Raw genomic sequence first — 21,018 nt, 5'->3', positions numbered from 1 at the left:
TGATGAATTGGAGCTAGTTCTGTGTCACCCTATGTTATGACTGTTACATGATGAACCACATCTGGCATAATTATCCATCACTGATCCGGTGCCTACGAGTTTTCCATATACTTGTTCTCGCTTATTTACTTCCCCGCTGCTACTGTTACAATCACTACAAAATACCAAAAACATTACTTTTGCTATCTTTACTTTTGTTGCCGCTACCACCACTATCATATTACTGTGCTACTAAACACTTTGCTGCAGATACTAAGTTTCTAGGTGTGGTTGAATTGACAACTCAACTGCTAATACTTGAGAATATTCTTTGGCTCCCCTTGTGTCGAATCAATAAATTTGGGTTGAATACTCTACCCTCGAAAGTTGTTGCGATCCCCTATACTTGTGGGTTATCAGTGGTTCACACCAATAAATATGGGTTTATCAAAAGCAGAATCATAAATGATTGCGTTGGGTGGGCATTTGAATACCTTCATCAATGCCAGAAGTCAAAATTGCCAATTGTGCTGCTCAAATTGGATTTTGAAAAGGCCTTTGATTTGCTAAGACGCAATACAATTCTAGCCATCTTGAGGGCTAGGGGGTTTGGAGAAAAATGGATCATGTGGATCAAAATGTTTCTCTCTTCAGGTACATCCTCGGTTTTACTTAATGGAGTCCCAGTAAAAGTCTTCAATTGCAGACAAGGAGTCAGACAAGAGACCCTATCTCCCCTTTACTATTTGTCCTTGCATATGATCTTCTACAGTCTATGCTAAATGAGGCAATGCATCAGAACTTAATCAGTCCACCTGTACACATCCAAGCTTGCCCAGATTTTCCTGTCATTCAGTTTGCTGATGACACAATTCTAGTGCTTCCTGCTGATGCCAGACAATTGACTCATGTCAAAAACTTAATATTGCACTACTCTGAGTTTACTAGGCTCAAAGTCAATTATGAAAATCCTTCATGGTGCCCATAAATGTGACAGGTCCACATATGGATATCCTTCTTAATATCATGGGATGCAAGAAGGGTCATTTCCCTTTCACTTACCTTGGCCTACCTCTGGGAACTAATTAGCCAAAGATTGAGGATTTTAACCCTATGATGCAAAGAATAGAAAGAAGACTCACAGGATGTTCAATTATGCTCTCATATGATGGCAGATTAATTCTTATTAAATCTGTCTTTGCTGCCTTGCCAATCTTCTTCATGTGCACCTTGGCTTTACCTATGGGAGTAATTGATCAGATAAATAAGTATTTGAGAAACTTTCTTTGGAGAAAATTTGGCATGGAAGACAGAGGGACAACCCCGATTTCCTGGTCCAAAGTCTTTCAGCCAAAAAAACATGGAGGCTTGGGAATTTTGGATATTGCTCTTCACAATAAAGCTTTGCTCATGAAAAATCTCCTCAAGTTCTTCAACAAAGATGATATCCCTTGGGGGAATCTCATTTGCGAGAAATATTATCAATCAGAGGCATCAAGGGGTAAGTCAGAGGGCTCCTTCTGGTGGAAGACTCACCTCTCACTCATGGAGAGATTTAAGCTTTTGAGCAGCTGCACCATTGGATCAGGGCATTCTGTTCTGTTCTGGAAAGACAAATGGCAAGATCCAACTTTGCAACAAGCTCTGCCACATCTATCTTCCTTTGCCATCAATGAGGATCAAACTGTTCATGTCTTTTTGGAAAGCCAAGATTGGACAGATCATTTCCACCTCCCTTTGTCAGTAGAAGATTTTGATCAATTTAATCAACTGGCAGAACTAGTTCCACAGTTGCATCTCCATAGAAATGATAGTTGGACCATCAAGGGATCTGTTGGAAAAACTTCTACTATTCATATCTACAACCAAATGCTGGAGCATAAAGAAGAGCACCCAATTTTTCGTATCATCTTTTTTTTGAAAAGGAGGAAAACCTCCGGCCTCTGCACCGATAGATGCATACGATCATATTATTTAAAAGCACAAGAAGGTCTTAAGTTCCAATGCTGCTCATAGTCTAAGCAAATAGAAAAAATAAGTCTGCAACGTGCCACACTTGGCGAAAACGCTCCACATCCGGCAATCAAGAATAGACTACGATGCCTACACACCTAGCCTATTATTAAGTCGCCATCAAAATCGGCTGAAGATAGCCCGTGCTACCGTCTCCCAGTTGCACCCAATATCCAAAGGCTCCCTGAAATCCGCATGAGTGAGTAACGACCACATACGGATCCAAGCTGTAGCTCTGTAGATGACCTGCAAAAAGTTAGTGAAGTTTGTCCCGTTAAAAATCATATCATTTCTCGTGTTCCATATAGCCCATAATAGTGCACATATCCCTATCCGAATACGTTTAGCTATATATTTGTCCACTCCAGTAAGCCACGTCCCAAATAACGTGTTTATGCTCGTTGGGGGATGAATGTTAAAAGCTATATGTATTGATCGCCATAAAAATTGTGCAAGCGGACATCGGAGAAAGAGGTGTTTGATCGATTCATTTTGGTCACAAAAACAACATCTGGAGTTACCAATCCAATTCCTTTTTAGCAAATTATCTTTGGTCAAAATAACTCCCTTGTGCATGAACCACATAAAGATTTTGATGCGAAGCGGAACTTTAATCTTCCATATGTGTAAAGACCTCGACAATGGACCGGAATCAATTAAGTCTAAATACATGGATTTCACAGAGAAAATTCCATTTGAGGTTAACTTCGAACTGATAGTATCTGCCTGGTCTGAAAGTTGAACATCCATCAACCTACGGACCAGGTGAAGCCAAGCATTCCAGTGATCCCCTACAAGGGATCTCCTAAACTGGATATTAAGTGGTACCGAGCTTAATATTGTAGCGACATAATCCTCCTGACATTGCACAATATTATATAAGGAAGGGTATCGTAGAGCCAAGGGCGTCTCCCCTAGCCAGGTATCCTCCCAGAATCTAGTTGTGGTACCATTACCAACGGAGAAGCTAAACCCTTGGAAAAAGATAAGTTTTTCCTCATTAATCCCTTCCAAAAGGGTGAGTCCGTTGGCCTTGCACTAACTTGGGCCAAGGTCTTAGAGTGTAGGTATTTATTCCGCAAGATTTGTATTCACATGCCCTCACTCTCGGTAGATAGTGTGTATATCCATTTTCTAATTAAGCAGACATCTATTCTTGACCTCTAAATTTTCGATCCCTAGCCCACCCTAGTCTTTTGGTCTACACAGTATATCCCATCTAGCCAGTTTGTATTTCTTATTGGCCTCATCAGTTTGCCAAAAGAAATGGGATCTATGGAAGTCGAGTCTTTTGCGTACCCTTACCGGTATTTTGAAGAAAGATAAGAGGAACATCGACAGACTAGTCAAAACCGAATTTATTAAAACCAGCCGACCTCCATAAGACATTAGCTTGCCCTTCCAGCAGTTTAGCTTTTTTCAAATCTATCTTCAATACATTTCCATTCCTGGTTCGTTAGCTGACGATGATGAATTGGGATCGCTAGATAACTAAATGGTAAAGATCTCATTTCACAACCGAACAAGTTTTTATAATCATCTTGTTCTTCTTTAGCTCTCCCAAAGCAGAACAATTCGCTCTTATTAAAGTTGATTTTGAGCCCAGACAGTTTCTCAAAAAGGCATAGAACAAGCTTCATATTCCTAGCTTTTGCGAGATCGTGTTCCATGAATATAATAGTATCATCCGCATATTGTAGAACGGATACACCCCCATCTACAAGATGTGGGGCGAGTCCTCCTACTTGGCTACTCTCTTCAGCCCGACCAATAAGTACTGCCAACATATCCGCTACAATGTTAAGCAGCACAGGAGACATAGAGTCCCCCTGTCGTAACCCCTTATGTGTCTGGAAATAATGACATGTATCATCATTGACTTTTATTCCGGCACTGCCTTTCTGTATGAAGGAATCCACCTGAGATCTCCAAGATTCATTGAATCCCTTCATACGTAAGGCTTGTTGGAGGAAGGGCCATTTGACCTTATCGTACGCTTTTTCGAAGTCCACTTTGAAGATAACACCATCTAGTTTCTTCGTATGGATTTCGTGCAATGTTTCATGTAGGAATACAACCCCTTCTAGGATTTGTCTTCCTGGCATGAAGGCAGTTTGAGTTGGTTGTACAACCGAATGAGCTATCCGAGTCAGCCTATTCATGCCAACCTTTGTAAAAATCTTAAAGCTAACATTGAGAAGACAAATCGGCCTGGACTGCTCAATGCGAACAGCTTCCACCTTCTTAGGCAACAACGTTATTGTTTCGGAATTAAGGTCAAACAGATCCAAGTGACCATTGAATAAATCATGGAACATAGGCATAAGATCTCGCTTGATGATGTGCCAACATTTTTGATAAAACTCCGCCGGGAACCCATCCGGCCCTGGCGCCTTATTATGCTTCATTTGCATTATTGCCTCAAACACCTCTTTCTCAGAAAAAGGGGCAGCCAACACCTCATTCTCATCTGAATTGAGTTGAGGTATGTCTCTGATCGCACTCTCGTCTAGAGATACGAAACTTTCTTTGGGCACTCCGAAAAGTATCTTATAATACTCGGAGATGTACAATTTTAGATTCTCATGACCTACAATTGTACCCTCATCTTGTTCTAACTAGATTATCTTTTTCTTTCTATGTTTCCCATTAGCAATCATCTGGAAGAATTGTGTATTATCATCACCTTGGACGATTTCATATCATCTGGAGCAGTTCTAGCAGGCTAAAGCACAAAATTGTCTTCTGGCTGGTGGCACATTGTAGAATCAACACCAGAGCACTTCTTGGTAGAAAAGGAATGCACCTAGATGACCCTTTTTGCCCAAATTGCAACCAACAGGCAGAGGAGACAACAATGCATCTGCTTTGGGACTGCAATTTTGCCCATGAATGTTGGAATTCTCTAATTCCTCACAGACAGAGAGAAACATCAGTATATGAGGACACCATTCTTGCAATGAGATGCTTACCAAAACCTTTTTGCTGCTAAAATAGTTATTTTGGGTTGTTGGAACATCTAGATTCAGAGAAATGGGAAAATATTCAGGTCTCTCCCTCACACCATTCAATCGTGGAGATTTCATCTTAAACATGATTTGAGACTACTTCGACATAGAATCAAGAATAAGTTTGAATCAAGTTTCATTCTGTGGCTAAACAATAACTTGTAATCGTTCAATTTTTTGGGGAAAAAGTTTTGGGACGTTTTGACTTTTTGATTTTTTTTAAATAAAATCCGTTACCAAGTGTAATTACCACCATGTTCCAAAGGGTATTTTCCCTAATACATGATACTATGTATTACGGAGATAATATCATATAATAGTATCATATGCGGAAGAGGATCTGTAGTACCCTAGGTGCTCCACACACCTATATGAATATAATGTTCAAAAACATACCGGGAAATTTCAAAATATAAATCTGGGGTTTTGGGATAAGAAACCTGGGTGTCCAATATACTTTCGTGAGAAAAAAATACCAAGAGACGTATCCGTGGCAAAAAAGACAAAAAATTCCTATGTATAGAAAGAAATTATTTGGACGGATTTTTGTTCGGACAGTATTTTCTTCGCTATGAATACGTTACTTGGTATGTTTTCACAAAACCTCACTCGGGAGTAGATTGGGGACCTAGGTTTGATATCCCCAAATTTCAGTTTTTTTAGAAAGTAAATATTATTTAATTTAATTTTTTATAAGGGGTGAAGCACGCAGAAGCTCCTGTGTATTTTCCTATCATATACATCAGACAAACTTATGATGCTACTACCCACTAAAGGCAGCCTACTGGCCTAGCAATTATATGATGCTCCTGATCCCCACCAGACATTAAAACCCTGTCACTATGGTGCCATTAATTTGCAGGAAAGAAGAGAACGAGTATTTAATATTTGTCTTATTGTACTATCGCGCGATGGATAAACAACACCTGCTGCGATACCCTTGCCTTTTTCTTTTCTTTTTCTGCAGCAGAAATTATATCAGCCAGTGCTTTTGATTGCACGCTGCCCACCGCGATGGGCATATCCTTCATTGCCTCTGTCTATTTATTTCATTGTCGCTCCACATTTAGCACCTGCCATCTTTTCTACTCACTCTGTCTAGGTGAATAAGGGGGTATTTGGTTTCAGAGACTTTTTTATGTTGGGATTAGAAAAGGTCCCTAGCAAACCAAACAGGGGGGCTTTTTTGGAACTTTTTGCTAAAAGTCCTTAGAAGCATCACTTTGAGAGTCTTTGTCAAAAAGTCCTAGGGACTAAAAAAGTCCTAGGACTATAGAACCAAACACCACCTAAGGCTGGTCATAGTGGGGAGTAACTTATACTAGTGTCATGCATATGACACTAGTATAAGTTACTATCTTTGTCGGAGTAATGGGCCACGGGTAGGCTAACCCAGGCCCAGAACCTTTCAAGACATTGAGGCAGACTGCGCCCCTCGAGACCCCAGGATGAAGAGCTGCCTTCTGAGAGTCGGCGGCGAGGCGGCCGACTGCCCACTCGCAACCGAGTCCCAGGGACGACTTCAGGATGAGCCGACTCCTGACTGGCGACTTCCAGAGAAGCCGGCCTTGGGGAGTCGGCCCGCGACGCCGACAATCCCCATGCCCTCATAAAGAGGGACGGGACAGGGAGTGGCCATAGTAAGGTCCACTCCCACCCCTTTTCCAAGGGCAGGCGTGGCTACAGTACGCCGTACCCGCAGAGATCTCCGCGTGGCGCGACACTATTGCCATGTCGGCCCCGACGTCAGCCCCAGAGGGCGGAGTCCTGTGCCCACGACAGCCTACCGGTACAACCCAGGGATGATGGGTCCCACCAGTCGGCGGGCGTACGAAAGACGGCAAGAGCGCCACCAGTCGACCCGGATGGGACTCAGCCACCAGGAGTCGGCTGGCCCCTCCCACGGCCCCCACGCACCAATAATCAGACATGACAGGTAGTGGCCACAGTGATCGCCCGCCAGATGGCGGAGCTGTCGCCACGATCTCATGACCGAGCCTGCGTCATTAGAGGCACGGCTACAGTAATCTGCGGCCGGCAAGACCCGCCCGTGGCGGACGCGGCCTGTCGGCTTCGTACCGAGCCAGTCGGCGGATAAGACGGCGGCCAGAGAGACTGACGGCTGGGCCCGCGCCCAGCCAGATTACCATTGTACCCCTGGGGGGTAGGCCTATATAAACCCCTCAGGGCATCCATGCAAAGGGTTGGAATCCATTAGCACTAGACCAGATTATATAGGAAGGAGAGAGCTAGCCTTGCCTTCTCCTACCTCCAGAAAACAGCTCGAGGAGCAACCGTGTAAACACTTTGCCATAGTGATCATGCGTAGACCCCGCAGAGCAGCAGTAGGGGTATTATCTCCCCGGAGAGCCCCGAAGCTGGGTAAGATTCACCGGCGTGCATGCCTTCGCCTTATCCCGTTTTCCAGGCACCGGCGACGTTCTACTCGCCCCCACCATGATAAGCCATCTTTTGGCATATGTCGCACCCAACCCCCGACAGTTGGCGCCCACCGTGGGGCCTGGTGCATCATCGTCCGGAGACCTGCTCTGGACGGGAACCCTTTTTCTCCCTGGCAAGCGCAGCTAGCCCGGCACGTCAGACGGAGTTTGTGCTGACGCGCTGCACGGCGCTGAGATCGCCTGCGCAGCCTGCTGCCTCGCCGATCTTGTCGGCGAGGTTTGCCTCTCCGACGAACCTGCATCCAACGCAGGCACGGGCGGCCCCGAGAGCCTCCTCGCGGGCCTCCTCAACCAACTCCACGTCGCCGGCGAGCCTGTCGTGGACTTGGAGTCTGTAGGCTCCACCGACCCGATGCTGGTCGACTCCGACACCGCATCGCTCGACGCGTTCCCCACCAACATGGTGGTCTACGATGAGCCTCTCCCTCGCGCGGAGAGCGACAGAAGCACCGTGACTGAGGTGCTTGTCATCGGTCATGACGAGCCTCCCGGCGGAGGAGCGCATGACCCACTTGGCGCGGCACTACAAGACCTGACTGCGCCCATTCCGGAAGACGCTGACGCGGAGACGTTGGAGGCGCGCCGCCTTCAGCTCGTCGAAGGCGCGAAGAAGCTGGCTAGCATGAGACGCTTGTCAGAAGCTTACCAGCGTGAGATGGATCGCGCTGTGGGTGGCTCGCCTGCCCCAGCTGGGCCCAGCTGCCTTGGCGCGGTCCAGCAGCGTGACATGGCCATCGACAACTTGTTCGGGGCAAATCGCCCTGTGTACACCACGCCTGCGGAGAACATTCGAGCCGCCCAGGCGGCGGCGGACGAGCTGGACAACTTCGAGGGCGAAGAGCGCTGCCTGATGACGGAGCGAGTCTAGCGGCTCCTCGACGCGGCTGCCGCGCAGAACGAGGCCGGCTGCCGCACGGAGGCGCCGCAGCGACAAAACGACGACCCGCCTCCATGCCGAGATCAAGGCGCGACGTCTCGGACACCGACTTGCGGCGCCCGAGGAAGGAAAGACAAGGATCCGGCTGTCAACCATAGAGTGCGACCAAGACGGCCGCCCGAGAGGAGTGGAAGGACGGGACGACTATCCGCCTCCTCCTCCTCGCAAGGAAAGGCGAGTCTCCCCGCCGCCTGTTGACCATCCGACTCTCGGCGACCGCCTTGGCCGCCGAGAGGGAGTCAGAGAAAACGACGCCCGCCACCGGATCGACCGACATCACCGATCCCTGGCGCTGGAAGAAGAAGACGAGTTGGGTCCGCCTTGTTTCGGGCCCCGCATTCGAGACAAGCCCTTTCCCAAAGGGTTCACGCTCCCAAGAGACACGCCCAAGTACACCGGCTCCGTGAAGCCGGAGGACTGGCTGGTTGACTACTCCACGGCCGTCAACATAGCAAACGGCAACAAGCGTGTCGCCGTAAAATATGTTCCGCTCATGCTCCAGGGCACGGCCCGGACATGGCTGAACAGCCCGAAGCCCCTCAGCATCAACAGCTGGGTCGACTTCACCGATGCATTCGTCCGCAACTTCACAAGCACGTACAAGCGTCCTCCCAAGCCTCGTTAGCTTTCCTTATGCATGCAAGGCCCCAACGAGTCGACTCGCGACTACCTCACGCGTTGGGCTGAGCTTTGGAACTCCTGCGAGGGCGTGCACGAGGTGCAGGCTATCGAGTACTTCACCGCCGGGTGCAGAGAAGGCACCCTCCTCAAGCACAAGCTCCTCTGCGACGAGCCAGAAACCCTCGACGAGCTGCTGATCATAGCAGACAAGTATGCCACGGCCGACTCCTCCATAAAGGCGGAGATTCTAGTTAGCGCGACTGGCAAAGTGGCCCCTCAGGCTCCTAGAACTCCGGCAGGAGACGCCAGTCGGCGGCAACAGCAGAACGACCACAAACGCAAGGCCACGCAGCCGGCTTCCAGCAGCCGGCAGGTGGCGACAGTTGAAGACCAGCAGCCGGATGGGCAGCCTCCACCCAAGCGGCAGAAAGGTGGCAAGCCCAACTGGTTGCCGGCTTTCTCATATGAGCAGACTCTGGATGGTCCTTGCAAGTTCCATAGCGGCGCGAAGCCGTCGAATCACACCACCTGGAAGTGCCACTGGCTCACCAGGATCGCCAAAGGAGACGACCTCCTACCTCCCCCGCCTGCTGGGCAGCAGCCTCCACCTCCGCCCCAGCAGCCGGTTGTTAGGCCAGTCGGCGCAGTACAAGATGAGTACCCCGAAGAGCACGGAGCCTACGTGATATTTACCAGCGTGGCTGATGATCAACGCAGTAGGCGACTGCAGCAACAAGAGGTGAATGCAGTAGCATCAGAGACGCTAGAGTTCATGCACTGGTCCGAGAAGCCTCTCAGCTGGAGCAAAGCTGATCACCCAGAGGTGATGCCGAGTCCGGGTTCTTATGCCTTGGTCTTGGATGCCACCTTTGCCACGGATAGACGAGCTGCTCATTTCTCGTGAGTTCTGATAGACGGAGGCAGCAGCATCAACATCCTGTACAAGGACACCATGGAGAAGTTAGGAATCAACCAAAGACAGCTTCAGAACAGCCGGACTGTGTTCCACGGCATTGTTCCTGGTCTATCCTGCTCACCAATCGGCAAGATCCTAATGGACATCCTCTTTGGAGACAAAGATCACTTCCGCCGAGAGTCAGTTTGGTTTGAGGTGGTGGATCTCGAGAGCCCATACCATGCATTACTTGGCCGACCTGCCCTGGCCAAGTTCATGGCGGTCCCCCACTACGCCTACCTCAAAATGAAGATGCCCAGTTCCAAGGGGATTCTGACCGTAGCCGGCGACTATCGGAAGTCGTCTGCCTGTGCAGCTGAGAGTAGTCAGCTGGCCGAGTCCCTGGTGATCGCGGCCGAGAAGCGGCTCCTTGACCGGGTTGTGGCGATGGCTGGCAAGCAGCTAGAGGTGTCGCCTAACCGCAAGGAGTCGGAGGCTGAGGGTTCGTTCAGGCCGGCCAAAGAGACAAAGAAGATACCCTTGGATCCGGAGCACCTAGAGAGGTACGCTGTCGTAGGCGCAAACCTCGACAGCAAATAGGAAGGCGAGCTTGTCGATTTCCTCCGCGAGAATCGGGACATCTTCGCATGGTCCCCCAAAGACATGCCAGGTGTACCGACGGAATTCACTGAGCACAAGTTACATGTCTGATCTGATGCAAAACCGGTCAGGCAGCCCTTGCGCCGCCTATCAGAAGAAAAGAGAACAATTGTCGGAGAAGAGATAGCCCGACTCCTAGCAGCCGGCTTCATTATGGAAGTATTCTTTCCAGAGTGGCTAGCCAACCCGGTCCTAGTACTGAAGAAGAACAAGCAGTGGCGAATGTGTATTGACTACACAAGCCTCAACAAGGCTTGCCCCAAAGACCCGTTTGCTTTACCAAGAATTGATCAGGTGATAGACTCCACAGCCGGATGCGAGCTGTTGAGCTTTTTGGATGCATATTCAGGATATCACCAGATCAAGCTGAACTCGGCTGACAGACTGAAGAACGCCTTCATCACACCATTTGGAGCCTTCTTCTACCTCACCATGACGTTCGGCTTGAGGAATGCTGGCACCACCTTTCAGCGTTGCATGCAGAAGTGCCTCCTCAAGCTACTCGGCAGAAACGCCCACGTCTACATGGACGATGTGGTGGTGAAGACGAAGAAGCGTGGAACACTGCTGGAAGACCTCAAGGAGACCTTTGAGAACCTGCGCTGATTCCAGATCAAGCTTAACCTTGAGAAGTGCGTCTTCGGAGTACCAGCCGGCCAACTTCTTGGCTTCCTGGTCTCTGAACGCGGCATAGAGTGCAACCCTGTAAAGATCAAGGCCATTGAGAGAATGGAGGTACCCAGCCGACTGCTGGACGTACAAAAGTTCACCTGCTACTTGGCGTCCATCAGCCGATTCATTAGTCGGCTGGGCGAGAAAGCTCTCCCCTTATACCAGCTCATGAAGAAGACCATTTTTTTCGAGTGGAACCACAAGGCGGATGAAGCTTTTCTCCAGTTGAAGAAGATGTTGACTACTCCACCCGTTCTGGCGGCTCCGACTCCTATGGAGCCTATGCTCCTGTACATCGCCGCCACCAGCCGGGTAGTCAGCACAGTCATTGTAGTGGAACGCAAGGAGGAAGGCAAGGCACTACCTATCCAAAGACCGGTATATTACCTGAGCGAAGTGCTGTCGACCTCCAAGCAGAACTACCCCCACTACCAGAAGATGTGCTATGGCGTGCACTTTGCCGCCAAGAAATTGAAGCCTTACTTTCAAGAGCGTCCAATCACTATGGTCTGCATGGCCCCACTTGCCGAGATCATCGGAAGCCGAGATGCTTCTGGCCGAGTGGCCAAATGGGCCATAGAGCTGGCTCCCTACACCATCCACTACCAGCCCCGCACCGCCATCAAGTCACAAGCACTGGCCGACTTCCTCGTCGACTGGGTCGAGACCCAGTACCTACCTCCAGCGCCCGACTCCACCCATTGGTGGATGCATTTCGACGGCTCCAAGAAGCGCACCGGCTTAGGAGCCGACGTTGTCCTCACTCTCCTAAAGGCGGCAAGATCAAATACGCACTGCAAATCCACTTTGCCGCCTCCAACAACGTCGCCGAGTATGAGGCGCTCATTCATGGGCTCCGGCTTGCCAAAGAACTTGGCATTCGCCGGATCCTGTGTTATGGCGACTCGGACTTAGTGGTCCAGCAGTCGTCTGGTGACTGGGACGCCAAAGATGCAAACATGGCGAGTTACCATTTCCTCGTGCAGCAACTCAGTGGATATTTCGAGGGGTGCGAGTTCCTCCACGTGCCAAGAAACGACAACGACCAAGCAGACGCCTTGGCACAAATCGGTTCTACCCGCCAAGCAATACCATCTGGCGTCGCCCTTCAACGCCTCCTCAAGCCGTTTGTCAAGCCTTCACCAGAATCAGACTCCATCTTTGTGCCGGCTCCTCCCGAAGAAGTCGAATCCGACTCCAGAGCCCCGGCAGACGGTACGGGGATTTTGGCAGATGGCTCCAAAGCCGCCACAGTCGAGGCCGGCCTAGGGACTGCAGAACCCGGCCTGGGGACTGCAGCGGCCGGCCCAAAGACTCTAGAACTCGGCCCAAGAGCTGCGCCAGTCGGCCCGGGGACTTCATTAATCCAGCAACCAGTTGCTGACTCCAGCCCGCCGCCTCCCAGCCCAGCCGCCCTCGTCCAAGTCGCAGTTCTGGCAGTCGAAGAAATAGCAGCACCCTCATGGGCCCAACCCATCCTCAAATTCCTAGTGAGCAAAGAGCTGCCGACTGATGAGACCTTAGCTCGGCAAGTACAACGCCAAGCGGCAGCCTACACCATAGTCAACAGAGAGCTGGTCAGGCGCAGTGTCACTGGTGTCTACCAGCGCTGCATAGAGCCAGAGCAAGGCCAAGCAACTCTCAAAGACATCCATCAAGGCGAGTGCGGCCACCATGCGGCTTCAAGAGCACTCATCGCCAAAGCTTTCCGACACGGTTTCTTTTGGCCAACGGCCTTAGAAGAGGCCAAGGAATTGGTCCAAAAATGCAAAGGGTGCCAGAAGTTCCGCTCCAAGCCACATCAGCCGGCTTCTGCACTCAAGACCATCCCCATTGCCTGGTCTTTCGCAGTTTGGGGCCTAGACATGGTGGGACCATTCAAGATGGCACGAGGTGGCTTAACTCACTTACTTGTCGCGGTGGACAAGTTCACCAAGTGGATAGAAGCGAAGCCAATCAAGAAACTGAATGGTCCGACTGCCGTGACTTTCATCTCCGACATCACAATTCGGTACGGCATACCACACAGCATCATCACCGACAACGGCACGAATTTTGCCAAAGGCGCCTTGGCCCATTTCTGTGCGACACAGGGCATCCGAATGGACCTAGCGTCTGTCGCCCATCCACAGTCAAACGGCAAGGTGGAGCGAGCAAACGGCCTCATCCTGTCCGGCATCAAGCCCCGACTGGTCGAGCCTCTGGAGCGCTCGGCTGGCTGATGGCTCGACGACTTGCCAGCCGTCCTCTGGAGTCTGCGCACGACTCCAAACAAGTCAACCGGCTTCACGCCTTTCTTCCTCGTCTACGGTGCTGAAGTCGTCATCCCAACGGACATAGAGTTCAATTCCCCACGAGTCACCATGTACACCGAGGAAGAAGCAGAAGAAGCACGACAAGACGGCGTCGACCTGCTGGAAGAGGGCCGGCTGTTGGCACTCAGCCGGTCTAGCATCTACCAGCAGAGCCTGCGCAGATACTACAAAAGGAAGGTCAGGCCGAGATCTTTCCAGGAGGGCGACCTCGTGCTCCGACTAATCCAGCGAACAGCCGGCCAGCACAAGCTGTCGGCACCTTGGGAAGGCCCCTTCATCATCAGCAAAGTACTCGGCAACGAGTCCTACTACCTGATCAATGCTCAGAAGCCCCGAGCACGCAAGAGGGACGACTCCGGCAAAGAGACAGAGCGGCCATGGAATGCAAATCTCCTCCGAAAATTTTACAGTTAAACGCATTATGTATCATGCTACCTTTTGTATTAAAAGTACGAAGACTTCGGGCCCCCCGAGAAGAACTCGAGGACTGCCCTCTTTTATCTATATGATAAGAAATATGCCTTCGAGTATATTACTCTTTGTTATGCCGCTTGGCACCGGGTTCGACTAGTCGGCCCGGGGACTTGCCATCCTGCGCTATGAAATGCTTCCTGCAGCCGCACAAGTAGTGTGTGGCGTCTAAGCCGTCTCCTGCCAGAAGCCACAGCTTGCAGAGCGACTGTCTGGTGGGCAGGAGTAAGGAAGAATGGGCGTCCACATGAAAAATGGCTAAGGACTCAAAGCACAAACATAGCTTAAGGCCGGCTTCGAGCCTTTTTTCGCAAACCGACTCTTGAATAGTCGGCTTGCCACCTTCTATCCGACTTGTTAAACAACACTAAAAACGGGTAAGTACTTGCCTTCCCAAAGTGACCAAGAATTTGATCCAGCAGCAGTCCGCAGAGCGGCTGTCCGACTGACAAAGACGGTAACTGAGGGAAGACAGCAAAGGAAAAAGCCAAAAGAACAATGAGCAAGAAAAGATAGAAGTCGAATGAATATTTACATAACAAAGGCCCTTGGCCGAATCTTCCGAGCAGAATTTCAAAATACACCCCGCGGGTGGAATTGTGCGAATTAACAAGTTCTTCAAAGACTATTAGAACAGGTAAAACAAAGCCAAGGTGGCAGCCTAGGGGCGGCAGACGGGTTTGGAGGATCGGAGGAGATGGCGGTGTTGGATGTTGGGGCGACCGGCTGGGCGGTCTCGGCTTGATCACCTCCGACGGCAGTCGGCTCGGGTGGGCACGGCTCGTTGCTGGAGGCGCGGTCGAGCTGAGGCTGGCCGTCCGCTCCGTCTTCCAGTGCCTCCGTCTCGCTTCCGTCCTCCGCCTCGTCTTCCTCCTCGACGCTGGAGCCGATCACCTTCGCCGAGTCCTCGTCGTAGTCGGGGTTCAGCCCAAACCACTCCGGCGGTACCTCCCTGCCGTCTTCAGCCCGCTCAGGGACAAAGATGCTGGTGTCGGTGTACTCGGCGATCGTCGCCACACGCTTGACAAGGGCGTCTTCCGCGGCTGCCAGCTCTGGCTGGGCCTCTGACTGCAGTGTGGCCAGCCGGTCTAGGTCCAGCCCCGGATACCACACCTTGACGAATTCCAAGGCTCGGCGCGCTCCGGCCCGGGCCGAGGAACCTTTCCAGGCCTCAAGACGGCCAGCCGCGACCTCCAGCCAGTCGGCAGTCCGACTGGGGGTGTGCGGAGCCTGCACGTCTGGCCATAGGGCGGCAATCGCTTGGGCGTCGACACGTTGAAGTCGTCGCAGCATCTGGTGGGCCGGCCACAGGCGAGCCCCAATGCTCAGAATATGCTCGTCAAGGGTCCGAGGGGCATCAGCGGCGATCGCCGCGCTATCCGCCCTCCGCTCCTCGTGGTCGGCCCCGATAGCTTGAATGGCGGCCTACGAGTGGCCGGGGAAGAAGTCTGCCAAGACAGAAAGAATGAAGAACAAGTCAAAAAACCAAGAGTCGGCTCGACCTATAGTCGGCGGCTCGAACAAGGAAAGCAAAGAAGCTCACCGTCGACGAGGTCCTCGATCTCGTGGAAGCCGGAGGCCAGCATTGCCTCCTTGTCAGTCCAGGAGGAGCGCTCGCTCGCGAACTCGGCCAGGAGGGGGGCCTCCGCCTCTTCCGCCTCCTTCTGTGTCTTCTTAAGCAGCTCTTTCTGCTTTGCCAATTTTGCGGCCAGAAGATCGCGCTCTGCGGCGAGCTTGCTGCACTCCTCCCCCTTAGCGCGCAACACGGAGTTGGCTTCGCTCAGCTGCTGTTGAAGAGTGGTGTTGGCTGTTGAAGAGAAAGAAGAAAGAGGGCGTTAAGTCATCAACGAAGAAGGTCACCGAGGAGATCCGGCCCGACTGCTCAGCAGTCGGCCCGAATCTCGGGGACTACAGCCCGCGGGTGCGCCAGCGCGCCCCCGCAGATAAGAAAAAGGACTCACTCTGGCTCTCCAACAAGTCGGCGGTCCGCTTGCCCAGCTCTTTAACGTTGCGGTTGAAGGCGGTGACGCGGACGTTGTGATAGTCCTGCAACAAGTATTTTAGAACAAAGGTTAGTACCCGGAACTCACCAATTGGAGTTTCGGGCCGCCTGCTCAGCAGCCGGCCCAAAACTAAGGGACTACACCCAGTGGGTGCGCTGGCGCGCCCCCACAGAGAGGAACAAGAAAACAGGGACAAAGGAGAAAGCTTACCCGGATGGCTGCCCGCGACGCCAGGTGCGCATTGGTGCAGTTTTGGATGGCACCGCTCTCAGCTCGCAGCTTCGTCTGGACATCCAGAAGTGCCTGATTCAGGGGGCCCGTGCCGCCTCCTCGCACCCACCCAATGGGCGCGGCGCTCGTCGCTTCGGCGTCTGGAATCGTTGAGCTGGCGGTGCCGGTCTCCAAGGGGCGTGGCGCCGAAGTCGCCTTCTCAAGACGGAGGCGCGTTGGTGAGCCGACTTGAAGGAGTAGCCTTGCCACGGCCTCGTCTTCAGTCGACGGCAAGGGCGGATCCGCCGGCTATTTGCCTTGCGCGCTCCTAGACGGCGGCGGGGGCGGCTATGGCAGCGCGACCGCGTCCGGCATGGGGGCGTTGCCGCCGCCTCTCTCCACGATCGGGAACTCGCCGCCGGCTTCCCCTGACTGCCCCGTGAACTCCGGGGGCGGCGGCGCAGAGTTCAGAGGGGTGACGAACACCGCCGACCGCCGGGGCGCGACTTCCTTAGCTGGCCGCTTTGCCGCAGCGGCGGCCTCGGCCGCCTCCAGCTTCTTCAGGGCGGAGGCCTCCGCCTTCTCGGCCTCCGCTTTCTCCTGGCGGGCGGCCTCGTCCTCCTCACGCTTCTCCTGCGCGCTCCGCTTCGTCGCCTCCCGGAGGTCGGCGGCGGGGTCAATCCGTCGAGTGGTGGCAGACGTCTCCACCGACCCCATAACGGAGGTGGTGGCAACCCTCTCAAGAGTGAGGGGAGCCCTGAGGCAAGAAAAGCATATGAAAAACTCAGACAAGATCAACAAAGAGAAAATAAAGATAAGGGACGGAGGCGCTTACGCAGAGACCAGCGGCGGCTTCTTCACTTCCTTGCGGAAGCAGTTGGATTTCGCGGCGGCCTCTTCCCGCTTGGTCGCGGCGGCCGCTCCCTTGAACTTCTTCGACCGGCCACCAAGCGTACTCGGCCCGGCCCGGCGCTTCTTCGCACCGCCTTGAGCGTCCAAGACGGCGGAGGAACTCGCGCTTGGCTGGCCGGCCTTTGGCTGGCGACGCGGGGCGACTTCACCCTCGGCCTCGTTGTCAGGCCAGTCGGCGAAAGTGGCCCAAGGCCTGGAGCCGCCTACTTCTCCTCCTCCCTCGGCGTCGGCTTCCATGGCCGCCACCCCCAAGTCAGGATTGTCGACGTCGCTCTCCGCCCGATCGGGGACAAACTGACGAGCCGGCCCCGCGGTGCCGGCCGAAGGAGGGACGAGAGGGTTCTGATTCAAAAAAAAAATGGTCATACTTGACAAGTCGGACTCGGCAACAAAAGAAACATAAGAAGAAGGAAGATGACTTACAATAGGCGGGGGGTTGGCGCGCGAACCGCCAGTCCACCGAGAGACCGCAGTTCGCGATGTAGTTCACCGTGTTCACCACCTCCGCATGAGGCATGTCCTTGGAGCACATCCGACTCGGGTCCCAATGACCGCTCATCTGGCAGATCAGGTGAGGTCGGCCTTAGAGTGGGAGGACTCGGCGCGCCACGAAGGCGGCCAGCAAGTCGGCCCCGGTCAAGCCCTCCGACTGCGTCAGCACTCGGAGTCGCGCGACGGCGGCGGCACCAGCGGGAAACAGCGTCTTGGTTCGGTGTGACCAGCTGGGGAGCCTTCCAATCGGCGCGCCGGCTTCGTAAGCCGGCAGGTTAACCCAGTCGCCTTCTGGGGCGACGTTCTTCACATAAAAATAGGACCGCTGCCACATCTTCACCAACTTAATCAATGCGATGGTGGGAAACGGATTGTCGGCCACTGATCTCCGCATCGCGATGAATGCACCGCACTGGGCCGGCACGCCGGCGACGTGTGTGCCAAGCTTGGACTGGAAGAACTCACCCTAGAGCTCGATGGTGGGGAGAACGCCGAGGAAGCCTTCGCACAGGGTGGCGAAGGCAGCCAGCAGAACCACCGTGTTCGGAGTAAGGTGGTGCGGCTGGAGCCCGTGGAACTCCAAGAAGGAGAGAAGAAGCCGCTCACTGGCAGCCCCAGGCCACGCATAAGGTGCGAGCGGAATATGACCCGCTCGCCCTCCTCCGGCGCCGGTGATATTTCTCCCTCCGGCGCGAGGCGGACCCACACTAAGTCGCTACCGGGGAGCCGTGTCTGGCGAAGGATCTCGATGTCGTCGTCGTCAACCTCGAAGCCATCCCACACTCCGGAGCGTACAGCAGGAGGCGCGGCGGCGGAGGAAGAGCTCATCGCTGCGGGCGCGGTGTGGTTCGGAGCAGCAGCGCCGAGAGGAAGAAGAAGCAAGAAGGAGCGAAAGGGAGTGGGGAGAATGGGCGCGCGTACTTCGCCGCCCCCCTCACCCCGCCTACTTGTAGGCTCATGGGCTGAGAAGCCGAGGGGCCGGTCGTGGGATTAACTGCGCCCGGGACCCCACAACCCCCACGATTTACCACACGAAGTTACCACGTGCAATAACCGCGCGGGAACCCCAACCATCCGCACGGCCACAACGGATCCGTTCGCATGCCGAGGTGCGGTAGTGGCGGGCCCCGCCTGTAGGCCTGTCCCTTCACGCACGTGGGTGAGCAGACTAGCTCAGCCACGTGGCGCCTCGCGACGCGTCCACCACGGGCGGCAACCCGAAAGCTTATCAGGCACGCCGCCTGAACTCCGCCGCGATGTTCAAACTTTTCTAGGGGCAAGTCGGCCTTGAGCAAGTCCGACTCCAACTAGTCGGCTTGACAGAGGACGGCTAGCGAGGCCCAGATCCAACCACCGGAGAGAAGAAACTGTTGAGGCTCCTCGACATGTCGCCCTCAGAGCCTCACCAGCTTCGGGGACTACTGTCGGAGTAATGGGCCACGGGTAGGCTAACCCAGGCCCAGAACCTTTCAAGACATTGAGGCAGACTGCGCCCTTCGAGACCCCAGGACGAAGAGCTGCCTTCTGAGAGTCGGCGGCGAGGCGGCCGACTGCCAACTCGCGGCCGAGTCCCAGGGATGACTTCAGGATAAGCCGACTCCTCACTGGCGACTTCCAGAGAAGCCGGCCTTGGAGAGTCGGCCCGCGACGCCAACAACCCACATGCCCTCATAAAGAGGGACGGGACGGGGAGTGGCCATGGTAAGGTCCACTCCCACCCCTTTTCCAAGGGCAGGCGTGACTACAGTACGCCGTACCCGCAGAGATCTCCGCGCGGCGCGACACTATTGCCATGCCGGCCCTGACGTCAGCCCCAGAGGGCGGAGTCCTGTGCCCATGACAGCCTGCCGGTACAACCCAGGGATGATGGGTCCCACCAGTCGGCGGGCGTACGAAAGACGGCGAGAGCGCCACCAGTCGGCCCGGATGGGAGTCGGCCACCAGGAGTCGGCCGGCCCTCCCACGGGCCCCACGCACCATTAATCAGACACGACAGGTAGTGGCCACAGTGATCGCCCGCCAGACGGCGGAGCTGTCGCCACGACCTCATGACCGAGCCTGCGTCATTAGAGGCACGGCTACAGTAATCTACGACCGGCAAGACCCGCCCGCGGCGGACGCGGCCTGTCGGCTCCGTACCGAGCCAGTCGGCGGGCCCCAGGAGTCGGCGGATAAGACGGCGGCCAGAGAGACTGACGGCTAGGCCCGTGCCCAGCCGGATTACTATTGTACCCCTGGGGATAGGCCTATATAAACCCCCTAGGGCATCCATGCAAAGGGTTGGAATCCATTAGCACTAGACCAGATTATATAGGAAGGAGAGAGCTAGCCTTGCCTTCTCCTACCTCCAGGAAACAGCTCAAGGAGCAACCGTGTAAACACTTTGCCATAGTGATCATGTGGAGACCCCGCAGAGCAGCAGTAGGGGTACTATCTCCCCGGAGAGCCCCGAAGCTGGGTAAGGTTCGCTGGCGTGCATGCCTTCGCCTTATCACGTTTCCAGGCACCGGCGACGTTCTACTCGCCCCCACTATGATAAGCCATCCTTTGGCATATGTCACATCCAACCCCGGACAATCTTCATAGTGCAAAGTAACATAGTACTAGTGTCATAGATGGCTTCATTTATTAGCTTGTAGACTCATCTTGTATTGGGAAGCGTTATGTTACAGTAACATATTATGTTACTACTTCTCATTAGCTACTTGCCACATAAGCAAAACATTTTGGAGTGCGCTATGTTACTAGCTAAGTTACTCCCACTATGACTAGCCTAAGTCATCTTAGGTTGTGCACCGCAACCAAAGTGGAGAGGAAAACGAGAGAACTTAATGTTTATTTGCTAATTAATACCATTGCATGCAACGAACTGACCACTGCATGTCATGTTTGGTAGTCTTAAATCATTAAAAGCATACACGCCCCACATCTCTTATTGGTTGATTCCTTTATTTATGTCAAAAAACAAGAGACAACGTGAGAGTTAATGCACCACGCCTATGTATTTTGAGACTATTTGATTTTCGTAAGGTGACTTACACACCTACACGGAGGGAGTACATTTGAGTCACACATTCGTGTTCTATTGAGGTTCAGGTCACAAGCGGTGGATCTCCTTGGTTCAGTCCAGGTTCAGGAAACGAGGTGGTCACCATCATAGTACTAAACATATAGCTTATCTAACATAATAAACATAGTCTCACTATAGCAACATATTACAAGTAAAACAAAAGAAACAAGATGGTCACAGCAAACGTTTGGTTGAGAGGGTAGCAGAGAAGCTCATTATTATTGCATGCCATCCATGGCGATCTAAAGTCTACTCCAAGATGGACAGAATAGTGATGAGGTACTAATTGATGCTCGGC

Source organism: Triticum dicoccoides, chromosome 4A (assembly GCF_002162155.2).
Source record: "Triticum dicoccoides isolate Atlit2015 ecotype Zavitan chromosome 4A, WEW_v2.0, whole genome shotgun sequence".
Classification (NCBI taxonomy): domain Eukaryota; kingdom Viridiplantae; phylum Streptophyta; class Magnoliopsida; order Poales; family Poaceae; genus Triticum; species Triticum dicoccoides.
The sequence above is the reverse complement of the archived record's forward strand: the minus strand, read 5'-3'. Positions refer to the sequence as shown.